The sequence below is a fragment of the Hyperoodon ampullatus genome (genome assembly GCF_949752795.1).
Source record: "Hyperoodon ampullatus genome assembly, chromosome: 15".
Lineage (NCBI taxonomy): Eukaryota > Metazoa > Chordata > Mammalia > Artiodactyla > Ziphiidae > Hyperoodon > Hyperoodon ampullatus.
In genome coordinates, this window is record NC_136928.1 from 16,789,212 (window position 1) to 16,801,421 (window position 12,210).

At 43.8% G+C, this 12,210-nt stretch overlaps 1 long non-coding RNA gene across 4 annotated transcripts in view; it reads left to right on the top strand.

Annotated features, from left to right (window-relative positions):
• Positions 1-486: 486 nt before the first annotated feature.
• Positions 487-12,210, top strand: part of LOC307063996 — a 31,761-nt gene continuing 20,037 nt past the window's right edge. For 2 of the 4 annotated variants that reach the window (XR_013811263.1, XR_013811266.1), the window contains exons 1-3: positions 487-1,038; positions 10,066-10,162; positions 11,614-11,730. This is a non-coding gene — a long non-coding RNA (uncharacterized lncRNA). Of the gene's footprint in view, positions 1,039-3,169; positions 3,255-10,065; positions 10,163-11,613; positions 11,731-12,210 lie in introns of all 4 variants that reach the window. The other 2 variants (XR_013811264.1, XR_013811265.1) reach the window with 2 other exon arrangements.

The following is a 12,210-nucleotide window of genomic DNA, read 5'->3' on the forward strand; positions in this document are numbered from 1 at the left end:
CGTGAGCCATGGCCGCTGAGCCTGCGCGTCCGGAGCCTGTGCTCCGCAACAGGAGAGGCCACAACAGTGAGAGGCCCGCGTAGAGCAAAAAAAAAAAAAAGATAAGATACTAAAAGACATAATCAAAGGCAATGTGTGAACCTTGATTTGACCCTAGATTGAAAAAGTAAAACAATTAAAAAAAACAATTTTGGTCAACTGGGGAAATTTGAATGTGGATATATGAAAGTGATACTCTGATTATATAGGAGAACACTCATTCTTAGCAAATGTGTGATCTTTAGGGATGAACTGTCATGGTGTCTGGAACTTATTTTCAAATGGTAGAGCAAGAAAGTATATATATATATATACATATATATATATATATTTTTTTTTTTTGGCGGTACACGGGCCTCTCACTGTTGTGGCCTCTCCCGTTGCGGAGCACAGTCTCCGCACGTGCAGGCTCAGCGGCCACGGCCCACGGGCCCAGCCCCTCTGCGGCATGTGGGATCTTCCCGGACCAGGGCATGAACCCGCATCTCCTGCATCGGCAGGCGGACTCTCAACCACTGCGCCACCAGGGAAGCCCTGAGTATATAATTTTGAAAAGCTCCTCCCACCCAAGGAGTTTCTTCAGACCCCGAGGAAAAGTCTCTAGTTGGGAGGGGAGATGTTTTCCCGTACATGTATTGAGCACCTCATATGTAACAGGTGCAAGTCACCATTCAAAGCGTCCTTTATGTGTGTCATTTAATCCTTAATGATGATAACACACACTTGTATAGAACTTCCTCTGTGCCAGACTCTGTTCTAATTAGTTTACATACATTCACCCATTTAAATCCTCATCACGAAGTGTATGAAGTTGGTAATATAATGATCTTCCTTTTGCAGGTGACCACTGAACCTTAAAGGAGGAACAAACATAGTGCCCTAGGGCCTAGGGCTGATCTCAATATTCATAAACCAGGACAGGACAATCATCTTCTCTTGACAGATGAGGAAGATGGGGTTCTAACAGGCTAAGGAAAACTGCCCACAGTCACAGAACAAGTAAGTAGCACACTTGGAAATCAAACTCACGTCTGATTTGTTCCAGAGCCCCCATTCTTTCCATTTTGCTGCTTTGCCTCCCAGAGACGTTTTTGCTTTGTCATAAACCGCAGAGCAGAGCGTGGCACTTTTAACGAAGGAAGAGTTTGCCAAATGAAAAGCAGATTAATGAGATATTTGGGATGCTTTGCAGTAAATAAATCTCAGAATTCTCATGTTCTCCCACTCACATCGTTAAAGCCATAACAGTAACAATTACCTCAGCCTGGTTGAGGCCGTGTGGGAGTGTCTGTCGCCCTGGGAAGACACTGGGGACCCACAAAACTTTCCTTGAGCTGACTGAGCCATAGGTCAGAAATTGGATATATCAGAGGTTGGCTTTCCCCGTCAGAGCCTCGTCTTGCCCCTCCTGTTTCTGGCTGTGTCTTGAAACGCGGTTACCTGAGGAGAGGAATAGAGCTTAAAATTGGGTCAACATTAAGAATATTAGAAATGTCAATGTCAACCTGTTCTCCGAGACTTAGAGCACCATTTGAACACGATTGCCCGAGACTTGAGTAGAGTCTATCTTTTTTCTTTTTAATAATAGGTAATCTTAGCTATTCCCTGGGAATTAAAAAATACCCCTTTGAAACTGAGAGGCCAGAGCAGAAATGTAATTATTTCTATATGATACACAACTGAATTTAAAGCCAGATGCTCACATTTATATTCAAGAGGAATGTGTGTCTACTTAACGCTGGTGTTGAGGGTCTGGGGGATGTGAAGACAAGCAAGTCCCGGGCCCTTTGTCTAAGAGCTAGGAATCTACTAAGGGAAATGGGGTGTAAGCTGTAATAATCTGTGCTGCGAGGGGAAACATAGCATTTACTGCCCATCCGCCACAGGCCAGGCATTGTGTCCAGTACTTTATACAAGGCCATGGCAAGATGGATGTATTAGCCCCATTTCTAGGGGAGGAAAGCAAGACTCAGAATAAGTTGTCCTGGGCCAACAGCACTTTATGAATATGGCTGAGATTCAGACTCAGGTGACTCTAATGACAGACCTGCACTCTTTCCCCTAGGATTTACTGTTAATTAGGCAGGATCCACTTAATGGTCTAACGTATTAGGTATCCTTCATGGGATTTAAAGATTCACGAAATTAGCTCACCGAGTTGCATAACGTTTTGAGATGACAATTTTTGACCTGGGGTATTTTTTTTTCTTTTTTTTTTTTTTTTTGTGGTATGCGGGCCTCTCACTGCTGTGGCCTCTCCCGTTGCGGAGCACAGGCTCCGGACGTGCAAGCTCAGTGGCCATGGCTCACGGGCCCAGCCGCTCCGCGGCATGTGGGATCTTCCCGGACCGGGGCACGAACCCGTGTCCCCTGCATCGGCAGGCGTACTCTCAACCACTGCGCCACCGGGGAAGCCCCTGACCTGGGGTATTTTGAGGAGTCTTGGGCGAATCAAATAATTTTCAGCTTTTTCCAAGGAATGTACAAAACAGAAAACTTTACCCATTTCTTGTGCTTTTATGTTGGTGGGGTGAGGCTTATGGATGGTCTTTGGGTGAGGGATAGAAGAGGTCTGGATAACCCAGATAGCTCCATTACTTGGTGAGAAATAATGGTTTTGAAGTCTGACTTGGCTACTTTAAAGTGGCTGTATCAGCTCAGTAGGAGTTAGCAGTTTGATGTGGCTACCAAAAAGCCAGTCTTAAGAGAAGTATCTCTGGTGGGGGAGGTAAGAACCCCACTCTGCTTTGCCTTGGTCAGACCTTAGTTGGAATACTGTGTTAAGTTCTGGGGACTGTAGACTAAGATAAATATAAAGCAACTAGGACACACATTCAGGAGAAAGTTTGGATCACAATGTGGAAATGAAATCTGGACGTTTAGGGAAATAGGGCTGTGCAGCTGAAGAAAAGACTTGAAGGGCTGAGATAACAGTCTTCAAATATTAGAAGGATTGTCTTGTGGAAGAGGAATGTTGATTTTTTTTTCTCTGTGGCCCTAAAAGATGCAACCAGAAGCCACAGGCTCTGGGGAAGTGGATTTGTCCTTACAAGGAAGAATTTTTTGTTCTATCTGCCTAAATCTGTTTTATCTGCCTAAATATGTTGAGTTTTTTTTGTTGTTGTTTTAGAAAGTGGTGGATTCCCAGTCCCTGAAGGTCCTAGGACAGGTGCCAAGTAATTACTTGGTGGAGCCATGGCAGAGGAAATTCAAAGGTACCGTGGATTGGATTTCACAAACATCAAAGTCCTTCCCAACCCTGAGCATCTCAGTACCTGTGGACTGTCCTTCCAGGCTTTGCCTCCACCTTTGTCACTAGGGTTGGGGTATGTTTTGGGGGGATGGATAGATGGATGGGTGACGGGGAATAGGACGAATGTACAATGGCAAAGCAGTTACTTGGTCCATTCAAATTTGGTCTGCCATTTTTAAATTTTGCCTTTCCTATATACTCATTTGCTTGCCCTAAACTCTGGGCACCTGGAGGCCTTTGCTGTAACTGCTTGTGATCCTCAACATCGTACCCCATCTCATGCAATTGGGTTCTTATAAATGTTATTTGACAGTGATTTTTATCAGGTATCAAGTATTGTCAGGCTCCAATAGTAAGCGAATCTAACTTCGCTGTATGTACAAACGCTAGGTTTGTAAAGCTTGTGGCTGCCTCCCCTCTCTGGGGAAAGACAGAAGCTGAATTCTTTTCCAAATTTCAGTGAGATGGAAATTTTGGGACACCCATGAGACAGAGAACCAGTCAAAGGGCTTCACACTTAAAAGTAGCCTTAAAAATTACCCATGTGCCAGTTGCACTACTCCCAGCTCCCTGTCAGGTAGCAATCTTCAACTGTTTTGAAAGATCTCTAGCTCTTTTTATCCAATTAAGGACTGCAAGTGATTGACAGAAGGTTTTTGCTCATAGTCTACAGCTGAACTCTTGTGTCAGCAGTAAATATTCCAGCAGAAGGAGTGGGGGTTTGATCATTTTACTGCTTTCTGCAGGGCAGACTCTGTGGGCTCATGGCAACATCTAATCTTCAGTGACCCCAGTTGTCACACCCAGGAGTAGGTTTCTCTCTAATCCTTTTCAGAGCTATGAACAGCAGGGAAACATGATTTATAGACCAAGAGGCATTTTCATCATGGGATTTGTGAGCATTTCATATCGCTTTCCTCATTATGGATACACTGCCCATCCTTTGGAAGAGACACTAAGGTGTTGGTCAGATCCTGTTAACCTCATTTACTTCCATGAATTCATGTCAAGTGTATTATGTTCATGGAGGAGATTTTCAAAACCCTACCAAATGGGTTTAGAGGAAGATGGGGCTAACTTCAGATGACTTCTTTAGGCCAGAGGTTTTCCTAGGCACCAGTAATCATCTGATTCTGCTTTCTAGGGCTGCTTCCCTTACTTACAATTCATACATAGAAGCTAAGTCCTTGATGCAAAGGTGTTCTTTACAGCTGTGGGTTTTACCTCAATCTCTGGGCTCCTTTAAAAATAAACTTTGAATATTCTTCTCAACCCTAGTTATTTGAACTCTCTGAGTCTCAGCTCAGTTTATTAACCTGATTAATTTGCAGTGGATCTCTATGTCTTATGTCCTTAATACATTGCTTCACACAGGGGCACCAGCTCAGGAAGATTTTGTCTGTTGCAAATTTATGAGGAAGTTGAATATTTATTTTTGGTACTTTTTCACCACCTCCCCAACATCTACCTCCTGATCAGATACCATTTCTTCTTCTTCTTCCTGTCTCTACATTTCCAATGCCATTAAAAAATGGCCCAATTCTCAGCCTGTTTTCCCCTAGTCCTTGCTAAAACAGTGGCTGATGATGGTTTAAGTTAAGGCACCACTTCTCATGAAGTTACTTGTATTTTAATAAAAATCTTTGAAGGGTAAACATTCAAAGTCCTGATTCTCTATGGTTAAATTTTAGGCAGTGTAAAAAATAGTTTTAGATGGAGACGAAGGGAGTTGGGTGGATTACACAGGACATGGGATGAACAGGGCTGTCACTTTTTTTGTTTTTTGCGGTACGCGGGCCTCTCACTGTTGTGGCCTCTCCCGTTGCGGAGCACAGGCTCCGGACGTGCAGGCCCAGCGGCCATGGCTCACGGGCCCAGCGGCTCCGCGGCATGTGGGATGCTCCCGGACCGGGGCACGAACCTGTGTCCCCTGCATCGGCAGGCGGACTCCCAACCACTGCGCCACCAGGGAAGCCCGAGGGCTGTCACTTTTGTTCAGTTACATGAACATGGTGACAGGCAAGCATAAATGCAGAGATGGCATTCCTGTGCTGGTATGGGGAAAAGGAAGAGAGGCCACTGGTCAGGACATTGTTTTGCCTAGGGAGGAAGAAGATCCAGTACTTTGGTAATTTATTTAAGCTTTTGGGTTTTTTTTTGCGGGATAGAGGAGCAAGTAGGGGAGCTCATACTTGAAGCCGAATCCGGCCTCCGTACCCTGACACTGAATTAAATCTCAAGACAGAGTTGTGGGTGAAGTAGAAAAGAATAGCTTTATTGCTTTGCCAGGCAAAGGGGGCTAGAGCAGGCGATTGCCCTCAAAACTCTGTGTCCCTGACCTGGAGAGGGTAGTGAGGAGTTTTATAGTAATCGTTCAAAGAGGAAGGCATGATCAGCTCATGGACATTTCTCTGATTGGTTGGTGGTGAGGTAAGTGGGTGTCAGCATCATCAACCTTAGGGTTCCAAGTGGTTCTGGGGTCTGTGTGTTTGTGGGTAGCACACCATTAACTTCTCCCACCTAGTGGGGGTTTCAGTATCTGCAAAACAGCTCAAAGATATTGTTACGTGTATCCCTTAAGGGGGAACCAAGACTCTGCCCCAAGGCTGCACTAGTGTTTCTTTTGACTATTCCTCCCTTGTCTCGCATCCCCTCCCTTCTCTAATTAGCAACTGTTTGAACCTGCTCCTTGGAACTCAGGGAAGGTCATGGAGGCTGAATGAAGCCTATTTCCTGTAATCAAGAAATGGGGGACACCGATACAGGCTTTGTGCCCAGGAGCCCACAGGGTCCTGCTAGGGATCATACTCAGTGCAAGAAGATGTGGAAAATGCAGAGATAAGGAATCACGGCCTCTACTTTCCAAGGGCTCCTACTCTATGTTGTGGGGGAAATCAGACACATTCATTAAGAGTCTGCCCGATTGAAAACTGGACAGGGACATGTAAAAGTATGAGATTAGATCATTCCCTAACACCATACACAAAAATAAGCTCAAAATGGATTAAAGACCTAAATGTAAGGCCAGAAACTATCAAACTCTTAGAGGAAAACATAGGTAGAACACTCTATGACATAAATCACAGCAAGATCCTTTTGGACCCACCTCCTAGAGAAATGGAAATAAAAACAAAGATAAACAAATGGGACCTAATGAAACTTCAAAGCTTTTGCACAGCAAAGGAAACCATAAACAAGACCAAAAGAGAACACTCAGAATGGGAGAAAATATTTGCAAATGAAGCAACTGACAAAGGATTAATCTCCAAAATTTATAAACAGCTCATGCAGCTCAATAGCAAAAAAACAAACAACCCAATCCAAAAATGGGCAGAAGACTTAAATAGGCATTTCTCCAAAGAAGATATACAGACTGCCAACAAACACATGAAAGAATGCTCAACATCATTAATCATTAGAGAAATGCAAATCAAAACTACAATGAGATATCATCTCACACCAGTCAGAATGGCCATCATCAAGAAATCTAGAAACAACAAATGCTGGAGAGGGTGTGGAGAAAAGGGAACACTCTTGCACTGCTGGTGGGAATGTGAATTGGTACAGCCACTATGGAGAACAGTATGGAGGTTCCTTAAAAAACTAAAAATAGAACTACCATATGACCCAGCAATCCCACTACTAGGCATATACCCTGAGAAAACCATAATTCAAAAAGAGACATGTACCAAAATGTTCATTGCAGCTCTATTCACAATAGCCCGGAGCTGGAAACAACCTAAGTGTCCATCATCGGATGAATGGATAAAGAAGATGTGGCACATATATACAATGGAATATTACTCAGCCATAAAAAGAAATGAAACTGAGCTATTTGTAATGAGGTGGATAGACCTAGAGTCTGTCATACAGAGTGAAGTAAGTCAGAAAGAGAAAGACAAATACCATATGCTAACACATATATATGGAATTTAAAAAAAAAAAAATGTCATGAAGAACCTAGGGGTAAAACGGGAATAAAGACACAGACCTACTTGAGAATGGACTTGAGGATATGGGGAAGGGGAAGGGTAAGCTGTGACAAAGGGAAAGAGAGGCATGGACATATATACACTACCAAACGTAAGGTAGATAGATAGTGGGAAGCAGCCGCAGAGCACAGGGAGATCAGCTCGGTGCTTTGTGACCGCCTGGAGGGGTGGGATGGGGAGGGTGGGAGGGAGGGAGATGCATGAGGGAGGGGATGTGGGAACAGATGTATATGTATGACTGATTCACTTTGTTATAAAGCAGAAACTAATAAAAAAAAAAAAAAAGAAAAAAAAGAGTCTGTCCGATTGAAGGATGTGAAAAGAGTTATCACAGAGGTACAACTAACATGCTGGGAAAATGTGTGGTCCATTCTCACTGGGATATCTGGAAGGGCTTCCTGTAGAAAGTGGGATTTTAATTGAACTTAAAAACAATTTGTACTTTGAAAAATTATACTCTTGAAAGAAATGAGTTGAGCAAGCGCCTGTCCTCTGATGGAGGGAGGGAAGTCTGGCCTAGTTGAGGCGGGAAGGTGAGTGTTACGCTTAGTCTGGAAAACTCGGCAGGGTCTTCAGCCCTACGGGGCTTTGAACGTTCGGTTGACTATTTTTGGTTTTATTCTTCTCGCATTGGGAAGCCATTTAAGATTTAAGCAGGGGAATAATATTCTTCAAGAAAATAACTGTGACCAGGATGAATTGAAGGGAGGGAGAAACGACATACTCATTTATCTACAATTTGGGGAAGAGAGGAAGATTATCTCTAATTCATTAGATGTGCATTGTATCAGCAGGAGGGAAATAAGCAGCATATCTTGATACATAAATCCTCCTCCCATATATGCATTCTTTTTCACCAGGGAGCAAGTATTTGGCAGCCAAGTTATCTTTAAAGTAATAATAAGAAAGCTATTTGGAATAAATGTTTCAGAACCATTTGTTACTTTGCACAGACCTATGAGCAAATAGGATTGAGCTAAAGCATTTACAGTGGTATGTGGTTCTGCAGGGGCCGCCACCCTATTATATATACTTTTATCTTGGCTAAACTCCAGCTGTTGCCACTGCTATTAGTCAAAGAACTGAAGTGTCAACGAGCTAATCAAAATAGCAAAGTGGGAGTCGAGTTTTTCCGCCTGTTTCCTAAAGTCTTAGGAAGATTGTTTCCTTTTTATTCCTTATATTCAGAACATAAAAGCCTCCCAGACATCTAATCTTTACTAGGTCAAACATTTCAAAAGGCAGTGGGATTATTTTCCAGTTGCTTTTCAGTTTAAGGCAAGTGTTTTAGGGGCTTCCAAAGCCTCCCTCCTGAATCAATTTATGAAAAAAAAACCAAAAACAAAAAATGAAGGAAAGGCATTATTAACCCAACTACATTGTCTTGGTGTAAAAATCCTAACATATAGCATAGTGGGAAAAGGTTCTGAATCATGACCTAAGAGATGTGAGTTCTAGACCCAGTTTTGTGAGTGCATAGCTTGGTGGTTTTGTCAAGTCTCCTATTTGACAGGGAGGGATTAGAATTTTTCTGTATGGTTTCTGTACTATTCAGTAGTATTGTTCACAATTACTTTTGCCTAAGGAGTTTAGAAAATGGAGAGACACATGATAATGTTGCAGGAAGAGGGACCTCTTCCAGGGCCCAAGAGTGGGCTCTTGTCTACCACTCAGAAAAGAATTTTCTGAGGAGACACACGTGCTGACAAAGCAACAGACTTTATTGGGAAGGGGTGTCCGGGCGCAGAGCAGCAGGGGAAGGGAACCCAGGAGAACTGCTCTGCCATGTGGCTCGCAGTCTCAGGTTTTATGGTAATGGGGTTAGTTTCTGGGTTGTCTCCGGCCAGTCATTCTGACTCAGGATCCTTTCTGGTGGTGCACACATTGCTCAGCTAAGATAGGTTCCAGCGAGAAGGATTCTGGGAGGTTGGTAGGACATATGGACAGGAGTCTCCTCTCTCCTTTTGACCTTTCCCTAATTCTTGCGGTTGGTGGTAGTTGGTTAGTTCCGCGTTCCTTACCAGGACCTCCTGTTTTAAGATAACTCGTGCAAGTGGTTACTATCGGGCCTGGTCAGGGCAGGCAGTTTTGGGCAGTGGTTTCCCTAAAAATAAGATTGTGGTCAACAATTTTGGGTGGAAGTGATGTGTGTTACTTTTGGGCCAGAACTCACACTGCCAGTGTGAGGCTCCAGCATTCTTTCTCTCTACAAAGATGACTGAGAGAGGTGGCTTTGTCAAGCTGGGGGCAGGAATAAGGAAAATGAAGAGCAGAACTCCTAGGCAGCCCATGATGGGCATGTACAAGGAGCGGGAAATGAACCTTTGTTGTTTTAAACCACTGAGATTTGGAGGAATTATTCAAGCTTATTCCTTTTTCTTTGTTTGTTTGTTTCTTTTGCAATATGCGGGCCTCTCACTGATGTGAGAGGAAGATAATAACAATGACAAGTAGCAAAAGCTCTGAAATGGAGACTATACTCCATTATAGCCAATTAATGGGAGTGGGAAGCTCGGGCTCACTGTCCAGGACATAGAAATAAAAGGTGAGGATGTTCTGAGGGATCTCTTGGATCTCTATAAGCCTTCATCATTTCTGCTGAGTAGGGTTGACAGATAAAATATAGGCTGTTCAGTTAAATATGAATGTCAGAAAAACAACGAGTACATTTTTAAGATAAGTATGCCCCAAATAGTACATAGGATCTACTTATACTAAAAGTGATGACTTACTATTCATGTGAAGTTCAAGTTTAACTGGGTATCCTGTATTTTTATTTAGTAAAGGTGACAGCCCTACTGATGATCCACAATGGAGGCAGTTCAGGAACGGTACATGCTGGCTCTCGGACAGTCAGAAATGGCTCCAGCAGATCCAGGTACAGTATGAAATTCTTTTTGGATGTAGCTCAGAAGCCATGGCCAGCCCTTGACTGCAAGTACTGCCTCGGGTTTCCCTGAGGTGGGGTAAACCTTCCTCTTAATGGCCTTTTGGTAAGCCTGGAAGACCATATCCAAGGGGAGCCCCAAAGTCAGTTTCATCCTGACAACCATGTTTCCAATTCCTGGAATTGGCTGCATGTGACTCACAAGAGCTGAGGAGGTTTGTGAAAATTGGGAGTGTCATAGCTTGAACCCTGTGTAGGTAAAGTTTTGGTGTTCTGAGAGTTTTAACAGGAGAAATGTGAAAGACTCCAGGTCCCCAGGTAGATAGAAATAATCCTGTTCTACTTCTGTGTATGTGACAAGTCTCGAATAGTTCAGAGAGCAAGTATCTGGTCTTAGAAAGACTGATCCAAGCTTGGATGTTTCTGGTGACAAGGCAAGGTCGTGAGTTTGAAGTTGACCTTTTATGGTTGAGGAGACAATAAGGTGGTCAGAAGGTCAATCATGGAGGAGACCTTGGCTTCATCCATTGTGCAGGCTTGTATATGTGGTTCTATGTAGATTGTGTTTCAAAGGTGGAGCTTGTTTACAACTATGAACATTCTCCGATGTGCTTTTTGGACCTTCATACCCAGAGCGAGAGCAGTGCCGAGGCTCTAGAAATGCCCTGGATATTCTGAGCTGTCAGTGGCATTTCCCAGGTACTGTTCCCTTGGTGCCGCTCCTTGAAATGTCCAAAGGGATTATCATGTGTCTTGTGGCGGGTCCTAGCATTGTGAAAGGAAGCTGCTGCCCCTGGCTCAGAGGATTTCGGCTGTGGTGGGAGGAGTAGTAGTACTACGACTATAGATTGTATCACAGCATATCTATTCCATCTTGAGAGTGGGGTTGGGGGGTTATGAAGGGGGACTTTTATTGTACTTTTATACATTGTACCCTTGAAACTAATTCAATTTTTAAAAATTAATTAATTTATTTTGGGCTGCATTGGGTCTTTGTTGCTGCTAGCGGGCGTTCTCTAGTTGCAGGGAGTGGGGGCTACTGTTCACTGTGGTGCACGGGCTTCTCATTGCAGTGGCTTCTCTTGTTGCAGAGCACGGGCTCTAGGCACGCAGGCTTCCGTAGTTGTGGCACGTGGGCTCGGTAGATGTGGCACACGGGCTCTAGAGCGCAGGCTCAGTAGTTGTGGCGCGCGGGCTTAGTTACTCCGTGGCACGTGGGATCTTCCCAGACCAGGGCTCGAACCCATGTCCCCTGCATTCGCAGGCATATTCTTAACCACTGCTCCACCAGGGAAGCCCAATAATTCAGTTTTTTATAAAGAGAAGATTCCTAATATTATTCCAAAATTTTAAAAATATGTAGTTGGATAACACTATGAAAAATTAACTGATATATTCTTTTATTATTTCTCTTTGCTCCCTGGATTTTTTTCCCCATCCAGTCAGCTAGGCACTGTGAGTTCACTGCATTAGGAAGGTAAAGACTCAGCAGAAATGAGGGAGAAAAAAAGAAAATTCTCAGCTTTGGAATGTTCACAGCGGAGGCCACAGTAGAACAGGTGAGAATTCTGTGAACAAAAAATAAATGTCGTCTCAGATGTAAAAAAGTATTCTCTGCACTGGGAGGCAACAGAGGGAGGGAGGGAAGGACTGAAGGAGAGAGATCAGTGTGGCCAGGGACATGGAGACTGTGCTTGAGGACGATATGCCCAGGAAGAGAATCAGAATCTGGAGAAGATTGAGCCTGCACGTGATCATTGCCTCCAGCCAGCACCCTCATCTCAGACGTTGGGAAATTCAGAGAGAGAGTGGGAGTACGTTAGGAGGGCCACGTGCAAAGTCTGTGTGGCAGGGGTTGTGGCCATTCCCTATTTGTGAGGAGTCCCCAGCAATTTGCAGGCCTCTTCTGGAAAATGCTGGCGGACGTCTCTCTAGTGCTTATGTGAAAGCTTGTTCACAAACCTTGAAAGATACAGATGTAGATGACAGATAGATGCATAGATAGAAAAATGTAATTAAATAAAAGCTCCAGGAAAGGT